Source organism: Tamandua tetradactyla, chromosome 8 (genome assembly GCF_023851605.1).
Source record: "Tamandua tetradactyla isolate mTamTet1 chromosome 8, mTamTet1.pri, whole genome shotgun sequence".
NCBI lineage: Eukaryota > Metazoa > Chordata > Mammalia > Pilosa > Myrmecophagidae > Tamandua > Tamandua tetradactyla.
In genome coordinates, this window is record NC_135334.1 from 53,247,826 (window position 1) to 53,260,139 (window position 12,314).

At 38.7% G+C, this 12,314-nt stretch overlaps 1 protein-coding gene and 1 pseudogene across 1 annotated transcript in view; both read left to right on the forward strand.

Moving 5' to 3' along the window:
• Positions 1-12,314, forward strand: part of LOC143644381 (tripartite motif-containing protein 43-like) — a 273,323-nt gene that overhangs the window by 20,588 nt on the left and 240,421 nt on the right. The window lies entirely within an intron of this gene.
• Positions 8,508-10,146, forward strand: LOC143643395 (upstream-binding factor 1-like protein 1; annotated as a pseudogene).

The window sequence follows — 12,314 nt, forward strand, 5'->3', positions numbered from 1 at the left end:
ATAAGTTACATGAAGCAGTGACCCAAATGCCCATGGTCTCCACTCCTGCCACATTATCCTCTTTTTCCCAGACCAGAGCTATGGCCTCTAGGGGAGTTCCTTCCAGTGAATTGACTAAGGAAGAGAAAACTTGGGCCTGATTTACAGATGGTTTAGCACGATATGCAGGTACCATCTGAAAGTGGACAGCTGCACCACTACAACCCCTTTCTGGGGTGCCCTTGAAGGACAGTGGTGAGGGGAAATCCTCCCAGTGGGTGGAACTTCGGGCAGTGCACCTGGTTGTTCATTTTGCTTGGAAGGAAAACTGGACATAGGTGCGTTTGTATACTGACTCATGGGCTGTTGCTAATGGTTTGGCTGGATGGTCAGGGACTTGGAAAGACCATAATTGGAAAATTGGTGACAAAGAGGTCTGGGGAAGAAGTATGTGGATAGACCTTTCTGAGTGGGCTAAAAACATGAAGATATTTGTGTCCCATGCGAATGCACACTGGAGGGTGACTTCAGCAGAGGAAAGTTTTAATAATCAAGTGGATAAGATGACCCGTTCTGTGGATACCAGCCAGCCTCTGTCTCTGGCAACTCCTGTCATTGCCCAATGGGCTCATGAGCAAAGTGGTCATGGTAGTAGGGATGGAGGTTATGCATGGGCTCAGCAACAACGACTTCCACTGACCAAGGCTGACTTGGCTACAGCCACTGCTGAGTCCCCAATCTGCCAGCAGCAGAGACCTATACTCAACCCCCGATATGGCACCATTCCCTGAGGTGACCAGCCAGCTACATGGTGGCAGGTTGATTACATTGGGCCACTCCCTTCATGGAAGGGGCAGCGATTTGTTCTAACTGGAATAGACACATACTCTGGATATGGGTTTGCTTTCCCTGCATGCAATGCTTCTGCCAAAACTACCATCCATGGGCTTACAGAATGACTCATCCTTTGTCATGGTATTCCACACAGCATTGCTTCTGATCAAGGAATACACTTCACAGCAAATGAAGTGCTGGAATGGGCACATGCTCATGGAATTCTCTGGTCTTACCATGTTCCCCATCATCCAGAAGCAGCTAGATTGATAGAACAGTGAAATGGCCTTTTGAAAACTCAATTACGGTGCCAACTAGGTGGCAATACCTTGAAAGGTGGGGGTAATATTCTCCAGGAAGCTGTGTATGCTCTGAATCAGCGTCTGCTGTATGGTGTTGCTTCTCCCATAGACAGGATCCATAAGTTCAGGAACCAAGGGGTGGAAATGGGAGAGGTACCACTCACTATTGCCCCTAGAGATCCACTAGGACAATTTTTGCTTCCTGTCCCTGTGACCCTGAGATCTGCTGGTTTACAGGTTTTAGTTCCAAAATGGGGAGTGCTTCCACCAGGAGAAACAACAATGATTCCACCGAACAGGAATCTAAGACTGCCACTTGGGCATTTTTGGCTACTCATGCTCCTGGATCTACAAGCCAAGAAGAGGATTGTATTATTGTCTGGGGAAATAATGACCCAGACTATCAGGGGGAAATAGGACTGCAACTATACAATGGAGATAAAGAAAAGTCTTCTTGGAATATGGAGATCCCCTAAGGCATCTTTTAGTAACTACCATGCCCTGTGATTAAAATTAAAGTCAATGGAAAACTGCAACAACCCAATCCAGGAAGGACTACCAGTGGGTCTGAAACTTCAGGAATAAAGGTTTGGGTCACCCTGCCAGACAAAGAACCATGACCAGCTGAAGTGCTTGCTGAGGGGAAAGGGAACATGGAATGGGTAGTAGAAGAAGGTAGTGATAAATATGAACTACGATCATGTGATCAATTACAGAAACGAGGACTATGATGCTGTTTTGTTTCTGTTATACTATTTAAGTTGTAAGATATCAAGTTGAAGGATGAATATTACCCAAGGACTTGCACCCTATTCTGGAGAGAGTTACTGTGTTTCCAATTATATGCAGGACAGTTGAGTATTGTTAGGTGAAAGAAAAAAAGTGTACTTTTTTTTTGCTCATTTTGTTTTTTATTGTATAATATAACATATATACAAAGCAAAGAAAGAAAAAGTAACAATGCACACTTCAATAAAATAGTTAGAGAACAGATCCCAGAGTTTGTAATGGGCTACCATTCCATTGTCTAATATTTTTCCTTCTAGCTGCTCTAAAACATGGGAAGCTATAAGGAATATTAACATAGTGACTCAGCAGCCATACTCATTTGTCAAATTTCATTTTATCTGTCATACCTCCTCCTTCTCCTTTTAACCTTCTCCCAGTCTATAAGGATCTTTGGGGAGTGCCTGTTCTGACTTTTTCATGTTGAGAAGGGTATTCACACTGGAAAATCAGGGAATGGGATTAATTGATAACCTTGGAAAGGCTGGTCTCTCTGGGTTTCAGGATTTATGTAACCTAGGAATCCTCTGGGGAGTATATGTTCCAGGAAGGCAAACCTAGTGCATGAAACCTTTATGGAGTCTCAGTTCGAGCTCTAGGTGATCCCTAAAGTTTTGACCCAGCTTCTCACAGTGTAGGGTATGCACGTATTCCAGTTTGGGGGTGCTGGTATTGCGAGATGAATTAGGTCCAGAGCTAGATTGAGCAGACTATTTATAAATCTTGTTTTTGTGAATTGCCAACTGATTTGCCCAGCTAGCATGCATTCTCATGTTCATTTAGGCCTCCAGTTTCCTCCCATTTAATTCTTTTTTTCCAAGTTTATTGTAATGTGACTTTATTTAAATCACAGTGTTTTGAGCACTCAAGGCTAGTGGCATTTTTAAAAAATTTTAAATTAATTTTTAGATTAAAAAATTACAGGAAAGAAACACAAACATTCTTAATATGTGATCATTCCATTCTACATATATAATCAGTAATCCACAATATCATCCAATAGTTGCATATTCATCATCATGATAATTTCTTAGAACATTTGCATCAATTCAGAAAAAGAAATAAAAAGACAACAGAGAAATAAAATGAAAACAGAAAAAAAATTATACATACAATACCCCTTATCCCTCCCTTTCATTGATCACTAGCATTTCAAACTAAATTTATTTTAACATTTGTTCTCCCTATTATTTATTTTTATTCCATATGTTCTACTCATCTGTTGACAAGGTAGAGAAAAGGAGCATCAGACACAAGGTTTTCACAATCACACAGTCACATTGTGAAAGCTATATCATTATACAATCATCATCAAGAAACATGGCTACTGGAACACAACTCTACATTTTCAGACAATTCCCTCCAGCCTCTCCATTTCCTCCTGGATAACAAGGTGATATCTACTTAATGCGCAAGAATAACTTCCAGGATAACCTCTCTACTCTGTTTGGAATCTCTCAGCCATTGACATTTTGTCTCATTTCACTCTTCCCCCTATTGGTCGAGAGGGTTTTCTCAATCCCTTGATGTGGGTTTCAGCTCATTCTAGGATTTCTGTCCCACGTTGCCAGGAAGGTCCACACCCCTGGGAGTCATGTCCCACGTAGACAGGGGGAGGGTGGTGAGTTTGCTTGTTGTGTTGGGTGGAGAGAGAGGCCACATCTGAGCAACAGAAGAGGCCCTCCTGGGCATGACTCCCAGGCTCAATTCCAAGTAGGCTCGACCCATGCTTTGTGGGGTTAAGTTTCATATGAGCAAACCCCAAGACTGGGGGCTCAGCCTATAGCTTTGGTTGTCCACACTGCTTGTGAGAATATCAAGAATTCAACTTGGGGAGGTTGAATTTTCCCCTGTTCTCACCATTCCCACAAAAGGGACTTTGCAAATACTTTTCTTCTCACTCATCAAATCACTCTGGGATTCATCGGGGCATCACTCCGGACAAACCAACAAAATCTCATGTCCTACCCAAGATTCCATGTACTCATGTTGTTCAACCAACTAACTACATAAGTTATATTAGGAAATGCACTAGTCAAAATATAAATTTTGTACCAAGCAAACATTTTTTGCTTTAGTCCCACACACAAGTTGAAATTTTAAAATATTAATTACCATCTATTTTCAGCACCCTGCAGTAACAACACTCCCCCAATCCTCCTCATGCAAAAACACTTTCTAAATTTGTACATTTAGTCACTGTCATTGTACACTCTAGGCAATCCCAGATTACACCATCTCAATCTTTCTCATCTATCTTTCTTTCCGACCCCATCCATGCCCCCAGGCCTCCTCCCTCTATCATTCTCACATTCAGCCTCATTCAATGTTTTAACAATTGTATTATAGTTAGGTAGTATTGTGCTGTCCATTTCTGAGTTTTTGCATTCAGTCCTGTTGCACAATCTTTATCCCTTCAACTCCAATTACCCAATATCTTACCCTATTCCATCTCCTGATGGTCTTTGTTACCAACGAAATTCTCCAAGTTTATTCACTAATAGTTCATATCAGTGAGACCATATAGTATTTGTCTTTTTGTTTCTGGCTCATCTCACTCAGCATAATGTCCTTAAGGTCCATCCGTGTTGTTATATACTTCATAACTTTATTCTGTCTTACAGCTGCATAATATTCCATCATATGTATATATCACAGTTTGTTTAATCACCTGTCTGTTGATGGACATTTTGTCTGTTTTCATCTCTTGGTAATTGTAAATAATGCTGCTATAAACATTGGTGTGCAAATGTCTGCTTGTGTCCTTTCCCTCACGTCCTTTGAGTAGAGACAGCATATAGATAGGTCCTGTTCCCTAATCCATTCTGCCAATCCATGTCCCCTGATTGGGAAGCTTAATCCATCAACATTCAGTGTTATTACTGCCCAGGCAGTACCCTCCTCTACCATTTTGCCTTTTGGCTTTTATATGTCCTTCTAATTTTCCTTCTTTTTACCTTTATTCATAGTCTTCCTTTCTACACTCTTCTCCACACCCCTGTCTTCTGCCTTCATATTGGTCTCTAGTGCACTCTTTAGTATTTCTTGCAGAGCTGGTCTCTTGGTCACAAATTCTCTCAGTCATTTTTTGTCTGAAAATGTTTTAATTTCTCCCTCATTTTTGAAGGACAATTTTGCTGGATATAGAATTCCTGGTTAGCAGTTTTTCTCTTTTAATAATTTAAATATATCATCCCACTGTCTTCTTGCTTCCATGGTTTCCATTGAGAAATCTATGCATAGTCTTATTGGGCATTGATTTGTTTTTTGATGAGGTTTCCCTGTCTGTTCATATATTCTGAATTAATTGTTTCAGCTCCTGTATCTCGTTTGAATTGTTGGTTTGTTCCTTTGACTGGGCCATATCTTCAATTTTCCTAGTGTGATTTGTTATTTTTTGCTGGCATCTAGGCATTTAATTTCCTTAATTAGTTTATTCTGGAGATTGCTTTCACTTCTTTTACCTAGGGTTTTCTTGCTGGATGAATTTGTTGTCTATCTGTTCTTTGACATTCAGTTCAGCTTTATCTGAACCTGTAGCTTAGGTTTTGTTTAACAGAGGAGAATTTTTCAGTTCTTGTTTTCTTGTTTCTTGCCCTGCTTGTATGGTGCCTTTCCCCCCTCCACCCTTAGGAGGGTCTACTTAGGTATTATAGACCCCAGCCAGATTTTCCCAGACCAAACTGGCCTCTTATCAGGAGGAAAGAGTCACCTGCGTTGGTTTTCCCTTAGGGTGTCAAGCAGGTTGACAGACTTTCCTGTGAAATTTCGGGGCTCTGTTTTTTCTTATCCTGCCCAGTATGTGGTGCTTTTCTACCTGCAGGGCCCACCAGCGTAAGATGATGCAGTACCTTTAACTTTGGCAGATTCTCCCTGGGTTCTGGGGGGCTCTCAGCCGGTCTAGCTCGTCCAGATTGGGGTAAGCTGTGTGTTTGGTCACTGATGTGGCCCCAGGAGCTGTTCTGTACTGTTTCTGGCTATTTAGTAGTTGTTCTGGAGGACGACCTAAAACGCACACATTGCTAAACCACCATCTTGGCCCGGAAGTCCACTCTTGTTATTTAAAAAATTATTTTCTACCATCTCTATAACTTTCATGAGTTGTATAAACTCTTAATTTTCTTAGTTTACTCATTTATATAATAAGACAATAATGGTAAATCAACCTCATGAAGTTAAGAGGAAGAAAATAAGATAAGGGTAAAGCATTTGTGTATTACTTTTCTAGGTCTGACATAAAAAGTTTCCATGATTGGCTTAAAACAACAGAAGTTTATTCACTCATAGTTCTAGAGGCTTAAAGTCCGAGATTAACATTGGTTCCCTCTGAGGCTCTGAGGGAATAGCCACACATTCCGTGCCTCTCCCCTAGCTTCTGGTTTCTGCCTATAAACATTGGGGTTACTTAACTTGTGGCAAACAGACTCCAATCCTTGTCCCTGTTTTCACATGACCTTCCCTATGTCTCTGTGTCTCAAATCTCCCTCTTACAAGGACCTCAGTCTGTATTTAGAGCCCATCCTAAATCCAGGATAATCCCACCTTGAGATCCTTAATTACATCTGCAAAGACCTTATTTCCATATAAGATTATACTCATAGGTATTAGTGACTGAGACTTAGACATTTCCTCCTGTGAGACATTATTCATCCCATTACAATTTGGAAAACTGCCTGCTTCATAAAAGTGCCACATAACAACACAAGTGAATATTCATTTTCACTGCTCTACACACATCATCATATATTAAAGAATAATTGAAAAGAGATCAATTTATCCTTTTTAGATTCAGATTCTAAATATTATACATCTCATTTCTAATGTTAGACTACTCTTAGAGTATGTCTGATATTTTTATTTTAAACAATTATGAGTTATAAAATAGTTTAAAGTTTAATACGAGCAACTTATTTTTTCCTTAAGCATGACAGTAACTTGTGGCCATAAACACAATGTATAGATTTATTTATTTCTTGTATCTTTTTTTGTACTTTCTCTTGTGAGTGCTACTTTTATCTTCATTACTTTTTCTTTTCTTTTAGCTTGTCTTTATTCTTCGTCTTCTAAGAATACTGATAAAATAATTTTTTTTTATTTTTGAAATTAAAAACTCAAGAGCTTTTATGCTTAATCTTTCTTCACAACACCTAATGGATTGAAAAGTTCTCATTCTACAATTTTTTATTCTGTGTTATAGAAAAGCTTTCCCAAGAGTGTTTTCTACATCCTAGAGTCTAATATCTGGGTAACATTTTTTCATTCTTCTACTTCAAATACGGTCTTTAAATCTGCTCTTACTAATTTCATCTTGCATTATTATAATTATTAATTCTTCACTCATCCAGTAAATTTTTCAAACTAATTTGTTAAGGTTGTATTTTTATTCTCTACTGAGAATATCACATAATTCTCAAATATTCAGATGTCAAATCAGAAGTTCAACTTTCCTTTTACTCTTAAGTCTGATATTGATGTTCACTTTCCATTCTTCCATATTTTTTCTCCTGGGGATGCCAGGTTACATTTCTTTTATTCACTCCCCAATTAGGCAAAATATGGTTTTACTTAATGTTTGATTTAATTTTTTGCAAAGTGGTATTTGTGGAGCTTAGTCTTAGAATGTAAGATTATCCTAAAAACACTACTAAAGGAATTATCATGAGAATTTGCAGCATAACTAGAGGAAATATGTGCCCGAGATACTCAATTAGAAAAGACAAGATTGTAACTGGAGTTAAATGGATATGAGGAGATAGTAGGAATCCCATCTGCCACTTCAGTTCCTGTAGGTGGCAAGTATTGAGTAGGGCTTTCTGAAGGAGGTAAAACTTCTACTGAGGCTTAAAGATAAGAAGCAGTTTACCACATAAATCTTGTAAATGTTCTGTAATTCTCATTAAATCTTTGCCATCTGAAGAGAGAAGAGTACAGCTCCCTAGGTACACAACTTCTAAAGAATCTATAAACCAGACATTAGTTCAGGTTCAAATTCATGGTGAGATGTGTTCGTTTTTTGGTTTGGATTTTATTTTTTTGTGGGGTGAGGGCTTCCTTGGTTTGTTTCATTCCTATTTCCAGCTCCTCAACTGCACCTTCTGTCATTGCCATCTGGGCTGTGCCTTTCCATTTTTAGCCATTTCTCTTCACATTTGAATTTTTACTCACCTTTCCTGGGGCCTTTACCGTATCCTAAGAATATTGAATGAAAAGTCACTCATTTGTCTCGTTAAGAACTATTTAAAATAGGCCCTGATGAAATTATGGGGGACGGGACGGTGGGCAGAGTGTGGGAAGGAGTGGGAGTTTTTGATGGCACAAATGAAAGCTAAACATAAATTTTAATTTAGAAGTTGGGCAATTTTCCTTTCAAATTGTTAAAGGTAAATGATAGAAGGGGGAGTGATTTAAAAGGAGTGTGCTTGATTTATTTTTATACATTCCATAGAAATAGAGTAACTTTCCTTCTCTTTCTCCTCAGAGAATTGTATTGCACATACTGCAGGATTTCCAGAAATAACTCCCCTGCCAAGTCTTCAGTGAAAGATTTTGATTTCCTGCAGAGGTGTCTGGACATCTAGACCAAATAAGTGTCTCAGAGACTTAGAAATGGCATTGCCTAAAAGCCAAGTCCCTGGTCCAAAGAAGACGTTCTGATGTTACTGAAATGCATGAAGAATGACTTTCCATCCAATGACAAACACAAGTTTAAAACAACACAGCCTCATTTGGATTGGGGAAAAGTAGCTTTTAGGGATTTTTCTGGAGAAATGTGGAAAGTCAAGTGGTTAGAACTTTCTCATAATTTGAAGAAGTTTCGCACCTTAACGAAAGGAATTTTCGCACCTAGAAGCTGAAGAACTTGCAAAAAATCCCACAAAAGCACAAAACACAAGAAACATCCAAATTTTCCCAAGAAACCCTTGAGTCTTATTTCTGCTTCTACAAAGAGAAGTGCTCTGAGTTCTCCCAAATGCACCCTGAGCTGAAAAAGCAGGAGCTGACCAAGGTCTTGTCCAAGAAATACAAGGAGCTCCCAGAACAGATGAAGCTGAAATATGCTGAAGATTTCCAGAGAGAGACACAGGAATTTAAGAAAAAATTTCTTAGTTCAGGGAAGAACACCCTGTTCTAATCCAAAACTCTAAGACAGCTGTTATCCCTAACAAAAGCAAAGGCCAAACCCAAAAGTGTTCTCAGAAAAATGTGAAAGAAATGAGATGTCTTCCAGAACCTGATGACTTTACCAATAGGATGGAATTCTATGGAGAGCCCATGAAGCCTCCAATGAATGGATACCACAAGTTCCATGAGGATTTGTGGGCAAGTAGTGACTTGCACCATATGTCAGAGAGAGAGAGCGCATGGTGGAGATCGCAAGACACTGGCAGCACATCTTACAGAGTCTGAAGAAGCAGTATGAGAAATTTGCTGAGAATTTGCAGCAACAGTACGAAGTGGATATGGATCTTAGCTCAAGGGTTTTTCTCCTAAGGAATATGCTGCACATAGAGAATCCACCTCTGTTAAGCTCAAGAACATGGACATGATGGGAGGCCTGAGCCCTAAGTTCACACAGACAGCTCTGATCCCCATCAATGCAGAGCCTACCAGAAGGACATGGAGAGGGGCAGGGACTGCAGGTCCCAGAGACACATTCATCAGAGACTATTCAGGTGGATTCCATCCCTCACAGGGGTCTCAAGCTCCTAAGAATGAGAATATGGAAGATGAAGAAAGCATTAAGTCCTCAGATTTCAGCGGTAGGAATGAAGATGAAGAAAGTGAGTCTGAGAGCTCAACTTTCTCAGAGGACTCCTCTGACTCAGACTACAAGTGCACTTCAGTCTGAAGGGTCTTTGCCCTGAAGGCTTGGAGAAAGAACATTCAGAAAGGTCTGGAGCTTCTTTGTCAAGGGGAGAAGACTCTCCTCTATGCCCCTGCAAATGCCCTTCTGGGAGAATAACTTGAAGTGGACCCAGTATCCCCAAGTGCACCCCATACCTTTAAATCATTTCCTCTGAGGCACGCTATGAATTAAAGCTCTTGGAATAAACAATGAGGTGGCTGGATGGTGGAGGACGTATGGAATTAGATGGACTATTCCTGAAGAAGTTTTCTTTCCTTATCTTCTGAGGGGGATCCTCATGAGTCTGTGACCTCTACCTCCTTTGTGGAGCTGTCCATTTGGATTCCTGGACATTTAGTGAATTATTATTTATGTGTTATTTTAAGTAAGCTATTATAATATCTGGAAATAATGCTATGATTTGCAATTGTTATACCACTAATTTCTTTGTCTTTTTAAATTTGTTGGTTTGTACATCCAGACAATGCTAATTGTGATGATATGGTCTTGTTTTGCTTCTTTAAGCTAAGGTTTATGGGATTTCCAACTTTTAAAATTCTACTGACATATACGCTTAAAATGAATTTTAATATACTAATGAAATGTCTATTTACTTATATTGTAGATGTTTTTTAGTCTATAAAGTATGTATTCATTTTCATTATATCCATCTGTCATCTAGCTAATTTTTTCATAGGTATGGGCAATTTTATTTATGGATTACCTAATATTAAACCTTTGGCATAATAGAGAAATAAATCCACTTGGTTATATTGTATTGATATGCTTAGAATTTAGACAAATTTTCTCAGTGGTTCCAATGTCAGGAAAATCATATTTTTGCAACACTTCTAAACGTATTTATCAAATTCACTCAATCTTAATTTTCATTTTTTATTATCTAAATTAGATTTTTGTAGAATAACAAGATCTTTGGAAAAAAGCAGGACACTTATTAAATATTAAGTTAAAACCAATTAAAGCCAAAGGACTTCCCTAGAAGATTGAAAGAAAATATAGTTAGGGGGAGAAGATCTTTAGAGGAAAATCTCTTCCATAACTGGTCCAGACACACAGACTGGACTGGATTAACAAATGGTCAATTTCAAGTAAAAGGATTAAGACTCACCTTGAATGACATGGGGAATTTCTCAGTTGAAATAGCCTAATCAAAACATCCCACCTGCAATAGGTCTACACCCACAGGAATGGATTAATAGAACATGGTCTTCATCACCATGATCATTTTTAGAATATTTGCATCAGTCCAGAAATTAAAAAAAAAAAAGAAAAAAGACAAGACTCATGCATCCCATACCCCTTACCCTTGCCTCTCATTTAGTACAGAACTATCTAATGATATTGTGAGCCACTGATTGTACACCAGGTATGGACTGTATGTGTGTGAAGATTTGTCAACAAAAATGTTTTTAAAAAGAGAACATGGCCTTTTTGGGGGGTGCCTAACAGCTTCAAATTACCATTTATATCTAGAGAAATTTAGATCACAAATTATTTCATTAGCATGCATGGCCATTTTCCTCTAAAGCACCAATCCAGAACTTCAGAATAAATCATAATTCATGAAAATTCCAGAACTCACTCCTCCTTAAGCATGAGGTCTTTTGGCAATGATCTCACCAAATACCCAAGTGCCAATATTCTCTCTCTGCTACATTAGTAGGTCCTCCTAACTCCACAAGCTCAGTGAAGGTGATCTACCCTCTCATTACACAATTGTAAATGTGAGTTCCTGAAGAAGGGTCATAGGGCGTGCCAAGCTCTCAGAGGTTTTTGATAAAAGATGTCGGATGATTACATTTTTTTCCATGCTTTGCCTGTTGTTAAACACAGAGGAGATAGCTGAGTTAAAATATATAACACATGATGATTTACAAATGTTTTGGCAATTAAGAGAATAATGGAAAATGTTTTAAATTAAAGATGAGGTTCTCTGAAAATTATATATATATATATGTCAGTCTCCTAAATATATTTTTATGCTTCATTTTACTGAAATTTCTATTTATTAAACCTATTTTGAGTTTTTATGGAATAAACAAGCAGGCGGTGCCCAAGGCACTGGAGATGCAAATAATGACTAAAATATCTATAGGTTTATAGGCAGTCAGTAGTGTATCATTTATATATATAATGTATTATAGTGGAAATATATGGTTTTATTTCTGCATTAGTTTGTTAAATACTATTGGAATGCAATATATCAGAAATGGAATGACTTTTTAAAAGGGAATTAAGTTGCAAGTTTACAGTTCTAAGTCTATAAAAAGTCCAAACTAAGGCATCCAGGGAAAGATATCTTAATTCAAGGAAGGCCCATGGGAAGTCACATGGCTGGCATTTGCTATTTCTTTTTCCTGAGCTCCACTGCTTTCAGCCTCTGTTCCTGTGCGGGGTCCTTATTTTGTTTCTCTGAGGCTGGCTTTCATCCCTTGGCTTCCCTTGGCTCTCTCCAGGTTCTGGCTTCCTTACCATCTCATGGCCACATCTACTGGGCTCCAAGCATCTCCAAATATCCCTATTTCTATTCTTCAAGTGCCAGCATC